This window comes from Urocampus carinirostris, chromosome 1, assembly GCF_059441175.1.
Source record: "Urocampus carinirostris isolate Australia breed hairy pipefish chromosome 1, RoL_Ucar_1.0, whole genome shotgun sequence".
Lineage (NCBI taxonomy): Eukaryota > Metazoa > Chordata > Actinopteri > Syngnathiformes > Syngnathidae > Urocampus > Urocampus carinirostris.
In genome coordinates this window covers 46,395,279-46,414,322 of record NC_142349.1, presented here as the reverse complement: position 1 = coordinate 46,414,322, position 19,044 = coordinate 46,395,279, and the positions used below count along the sequence as shown (strand labels likewise).

Below are 19,044 nucleotides of genomic sequence, written 5' to 3'. Positions count from 1 at the left end.
CATAAAAGACATTTTTATATCATTGTTAAGAGGAATTGTTGTAATTGGGATTATAATTCCAGTATTCCAGTTTTAAATTCCAGCAAAAATTGCTGTTTTATAATAATCCTCCAGGAGGACAATCTAATACTATAATTATTTTTAACGGTGTTTTCTCTACTATTACCTGTTTGATGGCCCAAATCAATAAGATACCATAGTTGATTTTTGTACATCTTGAAACAGCAAACTAGGTCATTCCAATTTAAGCCTCAGCAAATACATATTGAGTTAATAAAGGTATGATACTAAAGGGCAATACAAGTAGATGGTTTACCCATATGGTGTTTCCAGGGTTACATTTCTGCAAATTAATACTATTAGTGTGTGTCACTTGGCCATTATTTCTCCAAGCTCCAAAAATATGCTACAGCTCTCTAATTGTGTAAGACATAGTTCTCAATGTTTGCACATGTCTGCAGCATTTACTCTCAAACAAGTACAAAGCATGTACAAAAAGAATCCCTAAATGAACCGGACACAGTCATTGGGCATTTTGGAAAATTGGGATCGTTTAGGAGAGGCCCTTTTTTGTTCCAGCATGACTCAACTATGGATTGTCAAGTCACACTTAAATGATTGCATCAAAAAATCTTTGACACTAAGAAAAAACATTCTCACTGCCATTGTAGAGTGCTGATTTTTTTGCAAATGTTCTATTGGGTTCTACGGTCTTTTTTTTCAAAGTTCTTAGAAGGCAATGTAATTATATAGTTTAGTGATCCCATTCAAAAAACAGGCTGTTGAAGGAATTCTTTCAGGTGAATATTGACGCATGGAGACTTGAGAAATTGCTCCACCATCTCCCCCACATCTCTACCCCCATAGAACCACCCCTGGAGTCAACCTAAATGAGCAGAAGGTCAAGTCAGGAATGCAGTACCTCTGCACCTGCGTCTAAAATGTTTTCAACACACAAAAGCATGCAAGCTAGAAGCGATGTTGTGGTTTAAACATTAGAAGGAGAAAGGAGAGATAGAAGTGTCTACAATAAGCTGCTTTGAGCCAAAACTTCACTAATGTGTTGTTCCATCTACGTCACTTGGAATGGGACTATATCCAGAAAGCTGTCTCCGTAGCTATCTCAAACAGAGGCCAGATAAATAACGGTGACTCTAGCATGCAGAGTGAGGGATAATAAGCAGGAGTATTGCGGTTGCATTTCACCGCTGACTGTGGTATTATTACATGTCTTTTACCTCCCAGCTCATATTCATGAAATGCAGACAGCGTCCTGGCCTCATCTCGTGCTCTGAGTCATTTCCAAGTACAGAGGTAGTGCCGATCCAAGCGACATTGGGAGGGGGTACTCCTGTCTTGCACTCATTTCCTGCCTGCTTTCGTCTGCTTGCAACTCGACAGGAGACCCTTTCTGCCATCCCTTTGTTCCAAATGCTGAGGTAATACGATCCCAGCTGCACGTTTAAGCAACACAGCCTCCAGGAGGCAGCGGGTGGATTTGGGCGTGGGACGTTTTTATTGCCATTTTGTATTGCTGAGTCCTGTGTTGTAACTTCCTCTTGCTGGTGCGCCACACCCTGGATAGGTGACACCTAGGTACCAGTACACTAGGAAGTTTGGAGGGAATTTTATAACTAATGTCATATTTATTTGTATAGCCCATTAACAGAGAGTCATTACGGCAGTTCCAATACAATAACTGGATTCACTATCGGATTTGTTTGTCAACATGAACCTTGAAACAAATCGGGAAAATGAAGAGGAATTCAAATGAAGCAAAAACTGATCTATCCACCCATCATTTCATCTATCCTCCGAAGTCTGTGACAGTGGTTTGAACAGCACACCCCAGAAAATCCTGTCCCCAACCACTTCTTCTAGCTCAACTGATAAGATTCCAAAGGATTCCCAGAATGATTGCAGCATGCCAGGAAATCTTCTCAAGAGCCTCCAGAAAGCACCCGTACAAAATTCCCAAGCAACCTGAGCAACTCTACTCAGACTCCCTCGCAGATAACCAAGCTTTACATTTTATCTCAGAGAGCTCGTCCACACAGCAGTGGAAAACTATTCCGGGATGTTTATAACAGGAATATAGTTATTTTGTCCCAACTCTCAGCTTTTGACCATAGGAATTGTTAGGAACATAAATTGAACAGTAAATGGAGAGCTTCGCATTTTGGCCCAGCAACTATTTTACCGCATAACATGCATACAGACTACACCTGACGCTTTTACTGACCCACCTGCTGGATCTGTCGCTTGACTGTGAACATACTGAAAGCATATATGCAAAAATTATAGAAGACAGTCTTTCAAAATCCCCGCAAAAAAAGTGCAGGTGTTTAAAAATAATTTGTCAAAAAATCAACATTGAGGAAAGATGCAAGTGCAATGATGAGAATCAAATGATCCAATTTGAGAAATATTTCATTGGAAATTGGAAAACATACAGACGCTGCCCTACATTCGAACGAAATAGGTTCCGGACAATCTTTCGTAAGTTGAATTTGTTCGTAAGTTGCTTCAGTGCTATATTTTGTATGTTTGATGTTTATATAAGTATGTTTAACGCTTGTGTAAGTAACCTGTATTGTTTTGTACTAAACAATAAACCTAAACCTAAAGTTAAGTTTAACTTACTATGGAAGATGAGCTTCGAAGTTTAGGTGACTTCCTCCTTTGTGGTAAAAAGTGGCTGAAAAAAGTGATCCAACCATTTTCTCAACAGCATCAAGCTTCCATATTCCACTTTCATTTCAAATGAAATGGCTCGCCTCTTCTTTACACTTTACACCAACCATATTGAATGGATGCACGAGAAATTAAACAATAAAAATGTCAAAGTTCTTAGAGCGCTGGAGATACAGTATAGTATGTTTACACAGCAACTAGGAAGAGGAAGCAGATTTCTTATTCGGGGTGGATTCTGGGTGACCTCTCACAGCGCCACCACACACCGGTAGCGGCGGAAAGAAGCACTACAATAATAAAGTGTACTCGCAAAAAGGTGCACACAATACAAAATCTACCTTACAGCGGTGTCCGGATGTTTTTCGACATCCCGAAAAAAATGTTCGTATCTGCCGTTTTTTGTAGGTCGAATGGTCGTAAGTAGGGGAGCGTCTGTATTTTCAAAATAAACAAAATCTTTTATTTATATAGTACAATGACTATAAATTAACTGCATCTTTCACAGTCCATCAAATGAAATGAAATTAAAATCTCACGGAATCAAATCGAATGTAATTGGCTAAAAAGCTAGAAAAGGTTCAAATTCCTTCCCAATTGTCAATACTTGTGTTCCCTCCATGGATACTCTCAGTCTCCACTGGTGACATTGAAGGGGTCTGGTCCACCACTACAGGCGTGCATAATAAACTGTGCTCAAACGACCCCACCCTACCTCTTCTAAGTTGTTTTATCTTTGCTTTGTTTCAATTGTGAGCGATTGCTGCCAATATGCAGAGTATGTCTAGGATAAGGCATGGTTAAAGAACGGAATGTAAAGCTGAAGAGAGGCAGTGGCAACTACAAGCCTTTACATCCTTAAAGCAACATACAAATGGTGAAAATGGAAGGGGAATGGGTCTGCACTGTGGCAATTCTAGACCAGTTGAGACACACAGCTGGTTTGCACTATTTACTTCAGGACCCTGCCTTCTCCGCTATGCCCTCCACAGTGAACATATGTGCGCTTGTTTGGAGGTCTGCATGCTGAGAAGTGAGGGATTGATTGATTTAAATATTTTGTTTTTTTTGTTCAGGGGCTGCACTGCAGCTGAATGGTTAGCGCTTTTGCGGCGCAGTTCTAAGGCCATGGGTTTAAATCCAGTTACCAGCCTTTCTGTATGGAGTTTGCATGTTCTCCCCGTGCTTGCTTGGATTTCCTCCGGGCACTCAGGTTTCCTGCCATATTCCAAAAACATGCATGTTAAGTTTATTGGCCGGTCCAAATTGTCCCTAAGTGTGAAAGAGTGAGTTGTCTGTCTCTGGATGGAACCAGTTTAGGGTGTCCGCTGCTCACTGCCCAAAGATAGCTTGGATGGGCTCCAGCAACCCCGCGACCCTACTGAGGATAAGCGGTGCAGATAATGGATGGATTTTTTTTTTCATTGTGACAAAATATATGATCATTTGCATAGGCTAATAAAAAGCTCTCATGTCCAGGCCATCGCTTGGCTCAATACCTGGACGTATTCAGTGCTGTTAACTCTCCTCCTGATGAAACCTCCACGCCCTTTCAACTCTCACACACCATCTCTCCTTGCTTTTAACTGTCACCATAACCCCCACTTTTCACTCGCACTTTCCATGAGCCCCAAGCCTCATAGATGACAGAACACTTTCATCATGTCATACGCATTTACAGAAAGAGAAAGAGAGGGGTTCAGCTTTTTGTGCGCTGGAGACGTGTCTGTGTTAATTTGATGCATGTGTTGGCCAGCTGTTTGCTTCAAATGGTAAAAAGCCACAAGTGAGGTGACAGTCACTTGATACAATTTTGATTCATGCTATTGTACAAAATAATAGCTAAGTGGAAAATCCCTGAGTGTATAAAGTTGCAAATATACCCTACGAGGTGAGTAATACTTCCAAAAGCAAAGAAACTGGGCAATAGTGTACCCCATAAATGCTATATTGAGACTGGAGTGGTCCAACACTTTTTCTTTCACCCGAAGGGATAAATAGACATTTAAAGTAGGTCGGCTCAACGCGGCCCGCCAATTTAGGTACCCCAATCTGATGGGAATAAGAAAAAGTAGCACGGCCACGAGATGACATATCTTTACTGACAACCTTTTTGTGGGCAATGATTGGTCAGAAAAAAAATTGAACATCAGGGAGCAGCTACTTGAAACAGAAGCCATTCCCAATGACAACTACAACCGACAAGCTACGTAGGAAAAAGAATCACCGCAAAAAAATCAATACACTTTCCTAACCGGGATCACAGACGATAGTGTGCAGAGGCACTTAAATGGGTCCACGAGAAATGAGAGGGTGTTCTAAGGCAGACCTGAGCATTTCGGTCCTCGAGGGCCACACTGTATAATTTTAGAGGTTTCTCTTCTTCAACTCAGGTGATACAAATTATCAGCCGTTTAGCACGCTGACGGGAGCTTAGAATCGCCTGTATTGGGGCAAAGAAACCTCAAAAACCAGGAGGTACATGCGGCCTTTGAGAACCGGATTACCCAGGTCTGTTCTAAGGAATTGCTGAAAAAATCAGAATGATTTTAGCTGGTCCTCTATTCACTGCCAATAAAAAAGCAGAGCGACCATGGTATTCAAGATCACAATGACCAAACAAGAAAACAGTGAAAGAATTGGAAATTGATCAATTTAATAGACGCAAGTAATAGCCAAAAACTGATCGTGACGTTTCTCTCATGAGTATATTTTGAAATCTTTTTTGAAATCATATCGTGAATTCCAAGAGTTTAAGCTTTAGATCCCATATTTCAGTGACTGGTGACATGGGCACCACATTTGAGACCCCTGTGTTATGGTTATAAAATGTAATAACTGATGTGTGTCAGCGGTGTATTAAAATCAAATTACAATGGGACTGTATGGTTGTGGAGGTATATGTTTGTTAGGATGTTATTTTTTTGTTTGTTTCTTTTTTCTGTTCAGGACTAAGTTAAAACACGGGTCAGAATTGACCCACTAACAGTTAGTGGTTTTATTTCCTAACACATCATGATGGTTAAGCGTGTAACTGCTATCAATTAGGTATCGTTTATTGCTTGAATTGGGTACAAAGATGGTGATTCGTGGTGATGCAGCTCCGTAGTATTTGGTGAAAAAGTAAAATAAAAGACAATTTGAGTGCTGCGCTCAAAGCTGTCGATCTCAATTAAATGTATATTCCAGCGCAAACTCACACACACAGGAGTGCAACAAAAAACAAATGTCATAAAGTATACAAAACGCGCTGAACACACTGAGGTTTACAAGGCCTTATGATCACAACAGCGCAGTACTTATCGAGAAACAAGCCCAACAACGACTGCGCAACTGGCAGATTTCTCTGATGCTTCGCGCATAATACAGAGAGGTAGAGAGTAGACAAGTTGTGGAACTCTATCTAGAAACAAAATATATTTTGATGAACATAAATGCTTGTGATTTTTCTAACAGTGTCAGTTATAGTTTCGTGACTTAATAATGGGTCCATTATTTTGCTATCGGGGACAATTATTATGACAAGATATCAGCCCAATATTTATCGTCCATTACCAATAAACTACATTCAAATTTTTTCTTTTAAAAATATATTTTGCAGGTTTGTGTCGGTTGTTCCCACTGCATTATGCCTCATTCACTGATCGCTGTAATCCGGCCCCCCATGGGGCGGGTTTGCCTTTCACTTAGTCTATAATCCTCTGCTGCTGGTATGGAACCCCACTGCGATATTAATTCTTAACTCCAATGCACTTTTAATGGCACTTACTCATTTTGAACATTTTGTGCTAGCGTTTTTCCTTCGACATACTTGAAGCAAGCACGCCTATTTTGGTTACATCACATACGGTTTTCGTTTTTATGAACCTGGCCCATGTGCGAGGCAGCGCTCTACGGGTTAACACCACGTTAACTCATAGCTCGATGTTACTTTCTGACGCACGAGTCTGCCATTAGAGCTCACCTTTTCCACTGTATAGATTTTTGGGTGCAATGCCACTAAGTGTGACTTTAAAAGGATAATGCTTCGTCTTGTGCTGATTTCTGAATCGATGTAAGTTAATTCAAGTTTTTGTCGAAATGGTATTGAAATTTGAGAGAACATTAAACATTGGGACTGATAAGCCAATAGGATGCAGAATATACCTGATCATGCTTGGAAAAAGAATCCAAACATTTCACACAGTGTCCTAAGACATTAAATACAACGTAACGTGTTGTGACCTCCAAGGATATCACACACTAAATTTTATAAACTTCATTCAGCAAGTTCTTTTTACATTGGTTAAACTATCAATAATTTTCTAATAAATTTGATTGTGTTTGCAGCCAAAACTACACAATTACTCAACTTAAATTTTGCCAATTTTTATATTTGAGCAAATACAAACGACAAATTTTCCTTTGACATCACTATCTTGAAACAGGACATTTTTCTTCAGTTTTGAATAAATGTCAACATCAAACCGATTGCAGCACCAGTTTTGTCTGCAGCACATTGACGCTAGCTTAAATTATTCAGCATTCAGTGTTAGTATTATGCAAATCTTGATAAATGGGTTGAAGTGCAATCCTCAATTTTATGTTTGAAGTTGAATGGCAAAAAGTTGTTTTGCTTTAAGCTTTTACTCTGTTTTTTTAATAATAACCATCTGACACTTGTTATCAAGTTTTCTGTAACAATTTGTGCACGTAACAAATAATTTAGGTGGCAAGTAGACAAACATCAGATTATTTGAACAATTTTTTGGGACAAATAACATTTGAAGTGTGATAAACTGATAAACAGTTTTTTTGTAAATAGAAAAACTAGTGTTCAATCCGTACAAGAGCAATTATTTTAACTATTCTTTTAAGATACATTACTTTACGTGTGCAAGTCGTCATATGTGAGCTTCCTAAATTGGATTTTTTTTTTCTGTTAGAGACACAAGGCAAAACCCTTATAATATTAAGCTTTTCAATTATACCATTAGTGACTCTGCACACTGGCAACTTCTGAAGCTTTTAAGCTCAATTGACTTAACACAAAAAAAATAAAATGTATACATAAAGCTAAGGAAAGCTAGTCACAGAGATACACAGGCAAATCCTTTCTGCTGGCTCGTCTGGTTTAGATGTGGAGCCTCAGAGATGTGAGTTTAAGATAGACGGCTCCACATCTGGGCCGTGTCTTTTCTCGCAAACAGGGCGACCTACGGCTGAACTAAGCATCAGCTGATTGGGTAAACACTGCGGTGCTGGGGCTTAAGAGCACCTGTGGTTGGAGTTTGGAGCGCGGTTATCATAAATCACACTTAACAAGCACGAATAGCTCTTTTCGTCATTGTACAATATTTTAGGAACAAACTGCCTTGCACCATGCTCTACTAAGACCTGAGTTACAAGCTCTAAAGTGACATTTTACCAAGACAACAACCGGTCTATTGAAAATTATCATCACCCCAAAAAATACTTCAATAAGATGACACTGTTCAAATCATTGATTTCAGGTCTAGAATTTACACCCATCAAAAATGATGTCCCAGTGGGTTGGCTGCAGGTATTTTCCAAGCACTTTTTAGTGATCGCCTCTGCTACACATGGCTTGTAAAGCCTGTCTTGGCAGAGCCCAGATCTTTCCACTGGCATCCTTTGTCTAGCACAGTCAATGAGCCAACAAGAGGTGACCAACAGGGGCAGGATGTTCTATCCCAAAGGCTGCACCCGAGACAAGGAGAAAAATTGCTAAATTAAGAGAAAAATGACATTGGCCCCACTTGTGTGTCCAATTATCCTTTTTAAGACACCCCCTGTGTTGGATAACCTGTAATTGACAACATATTTTGTCTAGAGGCAGCTGAGATAGGCTTCGCCTCACCAATGACTCTTAAAGGCATCCGTTATAGTAAATTGACAGTCTCCCTTTAAACAAACATTTAGATCATCGATATAAGGGGTCTTCAACGTGGTGCCCAATTGCACTAGGTATGCCCCTAAGAGCGCCAGGTAGACCCCTAAGAGCACCTGAGTAGCTCATGGTTGTGAAAAAAAGATTCCTAGAGATGGGTCATTGTGATTTTCTAGGAAATTTGATTTTTAACTGGGAATGGGAAAATATGACATGACCAGTGTCGTTAAAAACAATGTTTTAGCGGTTGCCTGCAGACTATTTTAACCCGACTTTTAATAATTACAACTAGATGATATAATGGCATTGCAACAGCATAGTAATAACAAAAGTTGCTGTTTTAGAGATGCATTTTAAAGTGGTAGCCCTGTGCGCTAATCAGCAACAAAAAAGTATCTGTTAGATTCAAATAGGTTGGTGACCCCCATCAATATCAACATTTAATTCTTCCTAATGGAATACTTCAAGGCAGGCAAGAACTTATACCTTGAAAAGTGTCAACAGTTAAACTTGTTTTTTGCGCAGCAAGACACATTCTATTGGGCATTTTCAACTGTGAAACACGTAAAATTATTTCATAATATTACCCTAGCAGCAGTGTTCCCTCTAAGCTACGCACGTGCGCAATTGCGCACTGCTCGCACATTCTCAGCGCACAAGAAAATCTAGCCAGCGCACAAAAATGAGGGCTCAAATTAACTAATTAAGAAGCGACTTAAGTCACAGTTACAGTGCATGAAGGTAAAAATACACGGGTTCCCCTGACGTTGTGTCCTAAATGCAGTATTTCGAAGTCGAGTCGAAGTAGAACGAAGTTGAGTAAAGTGAGTAGAGTTTGTCGAGAACCGGCTTCTTCGGCTCTTTTGGGTCCTAAACGGCTCTTCAGGTTGTTTTTGCTTCTTTAATCCCAACATGACCAAATATTATGTAAAATTATACACAAAATGACTTCAAGAAAGGGGGGAATAGAACAAAAAAGAAAAAAATACCAAAATGAAAAAGTAGTGAAAAGCTGAGAAAAAAAGAAACAAAAGGAAGAGAAAAAAAGGAAAAATTTAGAAAAAAGCCAGAAAAAAAGAAAAGAAAGAAATGTAGGAAAAAAGTAAATAGAGAACAAAAAGAAAAAAGTAACAGCTCAAAAAAAAAAATAAACACAATAAGATTTTTTTTTAAAGAAATTTTAAAAAAGTAGAAAAAACATGGAAAAAACAAGAAAACATTTGTGTTGCATTCAAATAATTTCCAATTATATCAAGTGAATCTTGTTGCCACCATTTTACTTCCACTAAAAAATGTGATTAAGTACAGTTCTGTATCTTACAACCGACTAAATAAGCCCCCAAAAATGTTAGTATTATGCGACAAAATATATCAGGAAATAAAAAGAAATGGATATCTTGTGAAAGAATTAAGAACAAACGACATTTGTAGGCCGTACAACCTTTGCAATAGTACATGAGTCAATTCATTCAAAAGAGAGAAAAAATTTTGCATTGCCGGAAACTCAGCAAAATGTAACCTCATGTCAAGTTTTGGACATGTTTGATAATTAATTATCTGGCCACACTGGGGATTATGGTTGCTCACTGTTGTTTCAAGCGTTGCTCACCGACTTTGTGTGAACGCTCAGACCCGTGGAAAATTAGAGGGAACATTGCCTAGCAGTGTGCAGTATAATAACATGTTGCACAAAAAGTGTGACAAAAGTGAAAATTGTGAACCACTATTCATGATGAGATGGTGAGACTTTTGTTAGTTTGCATTTGTGACATTGATCTAGTGAAAGATGGCAACACGAAGAGCAGAATTCGCTTTCTATCTACAGGGACAAAAACCATGAAGCATCGTCGGGTAGAACCGGTTTAGATTTCAATGCCTGCCATGGCTGGTTTGAGAAATTCAAGAACACAACTGTCATGGTCTGGCATGAGGAAGCAGCGAGTGCAGACTACAAAGCTGCAGAAAATAAAAGAAATAAAATAAATTCAAAAAGGTATGCTGTAGAAATGTTTGTATGTACGCTTATTTAAAGTTGCAGAACTTTAATTTTAAATGTACAGTAAGTGCTTACGTATCATCAACAGTCTCTCATGCTACGCAAGTCTTCCCACACTCCCGTTATGTTAGCAACCGGGGACCCCCCCTTATCATAAGTGCTCATGATAAAGTTTTACTTTATTTCATTAATATCATCCTAATTATCTTATTACTGTATGTTGTGTGTTTAACAAGCCAATTGATCTGATCTCGACAGGCCAGTAAAAGATTGGAGTGGTCTGGAGCTATGGTACCTAATTTGGCTACCAGAAGGCATGAGAGACCCAATAAAAGGAGACCGAAAGCAAATGGGTTTTTTAAATTTTGTTAGTATTTATTGGGGGTGCCTTAACACGAAATCTAGCTGAAGACACTCGCAGAAGCCTAGAGTACAACTGTGTAGAATTTCACGAAAATCGGTACAGCTGTTTCGGAACCTCTAGGCCAAATACAAACACACAAATTGGAATTTGTAAAGTGCACTAGAAGTGACATACAAGCACAAACACACACAAATCGGAATTTATAAAGTATTGTATATCCTTACCCATTTTCCCCCAGTATCATAACTGTCACACGCTTCTGCAAGTTAATGCTCCGGTGTAGCGGGTTGATGCTTTACATCGAAAAACAATAGCGACCACATGATGAAAATGTATCTGAGTCAGATCAGTTTCATGTGGGGGAGCAAACCCCTAAACAAAAAAGAAACCTTGGAGAGGGATGAACGCCACCAGACTGTACCTGCCCCAAGTCACGGGGCGGCAGTAGCTCAGGAGGTAGAGCGCTCGTCTTGTGATCAAGGGATCCCAGTTTGAATCCCGGCTCGTCCGTGTTACACGTCGAAGTGTCCTTGGGTAAGACACTGAACCCCTAATACCTCCAATAAGCAGGTTACAGCTAGCACTACAAGGCCGCTATTGGGAAATGTGGAGCAGATTGTAAAGCGCTTTGGGAAGTCATTGACTTGAAAAGCGCTATATAAATGCAGATCATTTCATTTCACCACAGAAAACGGTGCCTCTACGACGGTATGTGTATGATCCGTGAACTGTGAACCACGATCTATTTTACAAATTGATGTAGATTGCTATTTTATGTGTTTTAGTGAACAGGAAGATGTGTTTTCATAGCTTTTTAATAATAATAATTTCCTTTGTATTGTCATTCTTTGTAACAATGTACACAGAACGAAATGTCGATACACCTGACCCGTTGTAGCGAGTCGATGCAGCCGCAGCCAACAGAGGGCGCCGCCATTATACCAATTAGGTATGACTCGGCCGAGGCGCGAACCAGCGACCTCCCAGTCTCAAAGCGGGCACACTACCATCTACGCTACTGAGCTGGTTTTTATAATTCACTCAGATGTTTTTGGGAGATAGGGAACAGGGAAGTTAGTTTTTAATCATTTGATATCGGAAGATTTGCTTGTACTGTAATAAGATACTGGAACAAATGACATTTGAATGAAGAGGTCCCATTTTATGTGTTATGTCATTGAATCACATATGGTTGGTCTTTGTGAGATAATATCCTCTGTGCACAAAATGTGGATCAACACGTTTATACCGAAAAATAGATAATCATACTTAATTTGTTCTGGTGGCACATCAAATCAGCGACATGCAGTCCTCAGTGTTCTAGAGAATAACGATCATAAAATGCATTTTGGTCTTTTGAAAATTGGCAGAAACCGTTCAAGTGCGCCAGCGAGAGGAGAGATTCTTAGGGAGTCCGACCTGCGCTCGCAGGCTCGCCGCCGGAGAGTCTCGGAAAATAGGTCAGTGCCCCTGTTTGAACCCCTCGCGCATTCTTGCAGTGTTGCGACGTGGACACACATGACATGAGAGCAATGACAACATGCAAGATGTGCACGCGAGAAAAGGAGCGCTCGCTTGCTCAAGCTTCTGCTTACCTTCCACGCGGGTCCAAACTTGGCGAAGCAAAGTCCTGCCTGCTGCTCGGAGCCGAACCTGGCGATTCTTCGTCAGTGTGCCGCCTTGCGTTCCCTTTCTTTCAGTAATGGCCAAATTAGCAGCTAAGTGTTGTTTTTAGAGTTATTGTGTGTCTGGAGAGGCGGTGCCATTCCACACCGTTCTCGCGTTGTGTTACTCCCGAGCGCATCAAGCAAGAATCGAGAAAGACCAAGTTGACAGGCTTACGTTTAGTTTGCCACATTCACCGTGTCCGCGTAAGACTTAACGTCAACGCCCAAAATGTTCTGGGACGCAGAAAAATCAAACCCAAAATGTGGTCATCGGAGTGCATCGCTCAGTGGCAACGCTGGTCAAAGTCAAAGGGAGATCTATAGAAACGGAGCAAGGGGTTGCTGAGCGAAAATGGTGGCAGGGCGGCTGGAGCGTCTGCTTCTTTTCGCCTTTAGTTTCGTCTTCACAGTCCCAAAAAGTGTCAAGATGGGGAGGCTCGTTTCAGGTCTGCCCGCCTGCCAGCAGCACAGGCTCAGCTCCGCTAAGCTCAGCTCCGGCAGCCCCGTCAGGAGGCGCAGCCCAGCCGAGTCCGAAGCTTCTGCCAGCTCACAGCATGCTTACGACTCCGCCTCTTCGGCTTGTGCGCGCCCACACTTGCGCGTGCTCGCTCCCTCTTACGTTGTCATTCCATACCTGTCAACCTCTACGGCTCCATGCCCGTACAAACTGTCGTATTTTTCCTTACAAAATAATCTCACACCATATTTTTTTTCTAACGTGTTTATTCATGTAGTTTAACATGTTTTATTGTACACGTGTTTCGTTATATCATATATATTGTTAATCAACATTTTGTTGTGAGATACTGAGTTGCTCGACATGAACGAGGTTTATAATAGAAAAAGTTAAAAAATTAAGTAGCTCGGGCGTTCACTGTAGAAGGAAATGCATGCAGATATAATTAAGTAGAATAATACATTTTCTTATTCAAATTATTAATCAATTTTCTGCATTAAATTATTGTTGGTAATATACTGATTAAAGGGATAACCACAAACCTGTCTTTTTTCATTTTCTAATTTTATACTTCCTTTTTTTTTTAAACTTCTTTATACAACATAATAATTCGTAATATAATGCATCAAAGCAAGTGAGACGTTTGAGAGCCGGCTCTCTTTAATGAGTTGAGCCGAAAAAGCCGGTTTTCTAAAAAGAGACAGACTTCCTTTCACTACACAACTACCACATGAAATCCGACGGATTTAATGACCACATGTATTTCAAATTTACTCAATCAACCCTGCCTGTGGCTTTCAGATCAGAATGACTTACGGCATTTTAATTTAGGTTCGGCCATTGCGACTTGTATCCAAAGAAAATTAATAACTATGTTTTAATGTAGGCCTACTGCTCTGCTTTCGCTTTGTTCACGTGTGATCGGAATGATGCATGACGCATGTGCACAGTAGCATCAAACCGCTCGCTTCGTTTGCAATGAAAAAACGGTACCGAGATAGAGGCTACCACGGCGAACTCGGTTGACTTGATTGATTTGCCGTTTCATGATAGTCGGTGTATATCGGATGGTACCCTTAATTGGCAAATTTTCGTTTTTCCGTACAGATTTTCTTGTACGTCGTACACGTCTTAAAATGCATAATAAACGTACTTTGTACAGCAGAACGTACAGGTTGACAGGTATGTCATTCTGTCTTGTTTTTTTTTTAATGGTAAATGGTCTGCATTTATTTAGCGCTTTTCAAGTCAATGAAGACCTCCCAAAGCGCTTTACAATGTGCTTCACACTTACCCATTCACAACTGTTTTTACTAAAGAGCAACGCCGGAGTGGCTAATCGGGAAGAACGGGAGATTTCCCGAAGAGCCGGCTCATGTCAAGGTGGAGTTTGTACTTGCTGAATGAGAAACATGATTTTAACATGTATCTGTTACTTGCACTATCCTTACTTGTGCATTAATTCTCGAATCATCTATACAGCGCATTCAGCGCAAAAGATGAGCTGAGTTTTACCATTTTGGGTAATTCTCCCTCCCAAATTTGAAGTTGGTTTGGTCCAACACCACTCATCTGTAGCGGTAAAATGCACACAGAACAGCGCAAATGATATGAATCAGGTACGATGGAGAGTAAAAAAGTGAGACGAAAAAAAAACAGGAAAAGAAACGCGTTAAATCAATGACTACTATCATTCATTTCACTCATCTTAGACATTTTGCCTGTCACGTGTGTTTCCATGATTGTGTGTTGTTTGTAGAATTTAGCTGTTAGGTAGCTCCTCTCACTCAAATAAGCTCTAGAATATGGGAATTCCGTCCCTTTTTCGAGAAGCGGCCCTTTAGGTTCGGCTCACTAAAAATCCTCTTCAAGTCAAGTCATGTTTATTTCTATAGCCTTTTAGCACAAAGAGTATAACGCTTTTTTTTAACCCAAAACAGAACTTAAGGTTTGGGTGCCCATTTGACACAATGTATTACGATAGTGTAGTACCAAATTTGAGCAATGATTGATCAGTAAAAAAATATCACCAACCACATTAGCTCAAAAAGTACGATCACATAACACCGATTTTGGCTAACTTGCACTGGCTCCCAGTTAGCCAAAGATGTGACTTCAAAGTTCTCTTAGTATTGTACAAAATCATACATGGACTTGCTCCCTCTTATCTTTCAGATCTGATCTGCCCCTATGTCCCGGTCCGAAGCCTACGATCTGAGAGTGCCGGTCTTCTGGTGATCCCGAGAGCAAAGAAGTGTTCTGCTGGTTTGAGAGCGTTCTCCATTCGGGCACCGGTGCTTTGGAATGCTCTTCCCCCTGAGATCCGATCCGCAACCTCAGTGGAAATGTTTAAATCTAAACTTAAAACTCACTTCTACTCCATTGCTTATGAATAATAACCTACTCTTCTTGTCGACTGAAAAATAGTCTGTGTAACATAGTATACTAATCTGTGAAGCCCTTAGAGACTTATTGTGATTAAGGGCTATACAAATAAAAATGACTTGACTTGACTTGACTCAACATTGCATGCAACAGGAATCAAACCCTGTTCACAGCGGGGAGAGCGCCAAATCTTAACCACAAGCCCACTAGGGACGTAGCTGACAAAGGAAAAAGCTTTAGATTTTATCTCATCATCACACAACATTTACTTGGTACCATGTTGATGAATACAATGGGCCATGATTTAAATCATTCATTGACAACATAAACTCTGAACACAATACCCCCCAAAAAATAACAATGTATTATTTTAATGTCCTTCAAAGTCCGATTTATCACCAGTTACACAAGTGGTCTGAAACCAGAGGACCCAAAAAAGCTAAACTAGTTTGATTTTTTTGAGAGAGGGCAACACCATATATTTTAAGACAAAATTCAACAGAACAAACAAACCCGCTTTCCAGACAAAAGCTAGTTCTTCAGGGAATTTAATTTCACTGTATGACGTTTGATGGTTTCATAAAATCTATGGAATAATCATAAAAAATGCCAGAGCCTGTGTCCAATATCAATATTGTTGACAATACGTCTGAAGATGCCTATACTTCATTCCCTTTTGGTTTATGTAGCTTTGGCCAAGAGGATTTTATGTCATCAAGTGGTTACCAAGATCATCTGGTGTTTCAACCCTGAACCACAATACCCACCCAATGGCAGGCTGGTAGTGGTGGCCAAATCACTGGCCATCTCCTCCTGGCTTCGAGCTAAGCTCCTCCCTACTGCTCCATAACCAGCAAGAGGCTCTTTCTGCTGCCTCCCCCATGTTGCGAGTTGCGATTTTCATCTCTCTCCCTGTCGCTACAATGGCTTTGAGCATCCCCCACACTGACCTCGACTGGGAACAACCAAGCCTACCATCCTTTCCCCGTGCAGTCATGCAAGAGGTCCTGATATTTGGCTCTCTTTCTTTCAAACACCTCCTCACAACCCTCTTTCCATGGAACTGTCAGCTTTATGGGGAAGATCTTCTTTAGTTCTTCGGACCACATTAACACATCTGGCCTTAGGGTCATCTGGACAAACGGGGAAAATTGCAGTCTTACCCATGATTGGGCCTTCTGTAGTAGGTTGCTTCTTGTTGTTATGGTGGGCTATGGCTAATGTCCTCTTAAACAAAGCTAATAGATGGTATTGTTTTCCATTGTGGTTGCCGTTTTTGATCAACACCTGCTCCAAGGTCTAGGCAAAGGTCGTGAGCACCTTATCGTGGCGCCACCTGTATCTTCCTTGGGTAAGAGCTACTTTACACAGTATGTGCGCCAAAGTACCCTCTTCTCCTCAAAGCTTGCAAAATGGGCTCTACCTTAAGCCCCACTTAGATGGTTGTCTGCAGTGTGTCTTAAACCAACCTTATCAGGAAAGAGATGCGGAACGGTTCCAATCACCATAGATCTCCCCATGTGATCTTCCTCTTGGGTAGGTTCCATTTGGTTCATGCTCCCTGGGACGTGAGCTCCACTGCCTTTGCCCTCCAGCCATGCTCCTCCAGGCTCCTTACACCCTCCTGGATCGTGGCTCTTTGGTTCTTGGTTCCTGCCTATGGGCATTGCTGGGTGTGGGAAGTACCAAGGCCCTTTCTTCCTGTGCATGGTGTTCCAATGATATCATGGAGCTTCAGCATATTGCCAGCTTGTGCAAAGCTGCCCACTTGCATCCTAATTTTGTGAGGATGCCTGTATGTCTAACTTGTTCATCCTGAGAGTCTCTGTCATTATGACTCTGCACTTAGCTCCCTTAAATTCTGCCTCCATGTATGACAGAGGAAGTTGGAGCTGCTCCGATCTTCTATACAGACCTAATGATGTGTAACTTGGAAGGGTTCTCAACCATTTCTGGAGGTACTTGTTGATTTTCTTCTCCACTCCTTCTATTTTTCTCATCAGAACGTTATACACAGTCATTAGCCACATGAGTATAGGTGTTGGCCAAACCCAGCCATACAGCAGTCAAGCTCCCTTTGTTGGTTATAGCCTCCCGAATCAAATATTAGTATACGATCTAAAATTCGACTCTCCCCCGCTATTGCTTAAGAGTGTTGAAGCTCATTTTGCCTTACAGTTTTGTCCTAAATAATGGTTTCAAAACAAAGTACAAGCAAAGCTATTTTGTAAAAATGACACAAAGAACTGCGAACCTGTCATGCTTACTGATTCGGGGCACCTGCAAATGCCCCATTGGCGCCAACAGCCCTGGTCGCTGATTGGTTCCCTGACCCTTTTTAAACCCCCGGCTTCCAAGTGAAAGCTGTCAGACCGTCCTGCGAACCTACGCTCTCAGCTAGGCAAGCTATGTACCTTCCGACAATCTCCTGCCCTGTTTTCTCCTGCCTGATACCTGTTGCCGACCTGTTTCTGGACCCGTTTCTGCTCTGCTCTTCCGTCCCGGCCATCGACCTGTTTTGCCTGGTTACCTGCCTGATACCTGTTCCCGACCTCTTTTCTGGACTCGTTACCGCCCATGCCCTTTACTGTCTTTTTGGGTGTTATGAATTTCAAAAAAATCTGCTATATTCTCTTTTCAAACATGTTATACCTGCAGAATAGTGTAGTAAAGTCATGTCACGTTTATTTGTATTTCCCATGATCACAAAAAAAAGTCTCAAAAGGCTGTACATACTACAGACTACCATTACATTATCATACCTGTCAACCTCCACGGCTCCATGCCCGTACAAACTTTTGTATTTTCCCTTACAAAATACAAAATAATCTCACACCATTTTTATTTTTTTTATTTTTTTTTCTGAATGATGCATGATGGTAAATCCCCAGGCGGCAGACGCATGCGCACAGTAGCATCAAACCGTTCGCTTCGTATGCAACGGAAAAAAAAACGATACAGAGATAGAGGCTACCGCGGCGAATTTGTTAGACTTGATTGATTTGCCGTTTCGTGATAGTCGGTGTTTACCGGATGGTACCCATAATTGACAAATTTGCGTTTTTCCATGCAGATTTTCTTGTACGTTGTACACGTCTTAAAATGCATAATAAACAGACTTTGTACGGCAAAAAAACGTACAGGTTGACAGGTATGCACTATCCCCTGATCTGAAACCAACATGAAGGCGAGGAAAAACTCAAAACCTCTATTAGTCTGAGTTTCTTTACTGAAATAAAAATGGTAAAAAAGGTATATCTATATTATATTTGATTATTTTCTGTTGTTTTTTGTTTTCTTTACTGCTTTCCTCTGAAAGAAATTATCAAATAAAAAAAAACAACCTGTGTATTGTTAGTGATATCAACGTGGTGAAACATTACATGAAACAACATTAGACATGGCACTCCAGTGTAACTATATAAAAGACTGTCGGAATAAACAGGCAAAATATTTACAATATAGTGCTTATATAGACTGCCCAAAATAATAATGATATTACAATGAAGGTATAGTGCATCCACTAAATCCTAACAATAGTGCAAGGAAAAGTAGTGCAATAACACTAGCAGCAACAAATCATTATGTGTTAAC

At 40.6% G+C, this 19,044-nt stretch overlaps 1 protein-coding gene across 1 annotated transcript in view; it reads right to left on the bottom strand.

Annotated features, from left to right (window-relative positions):
- The window catches only part of glis2b (GLIS family zinc finger 2b), a 45,994-nt gene extending 32,813 nt beyond the window's left edge, over positions 1–13,181 (bottom strand). Inside the window, exon 1 of the mRNA XM_088342445.1 lies at positions 12,537–13,181. The gene's annotated coding sequence lies outside the window, so the exon portion shown is untranslated. The remainder of the gene's footprint in view (positions 1–12,536) is intronic.
- Positions 13,182–19,044: the final 5,863 nt, after the last annotated feature.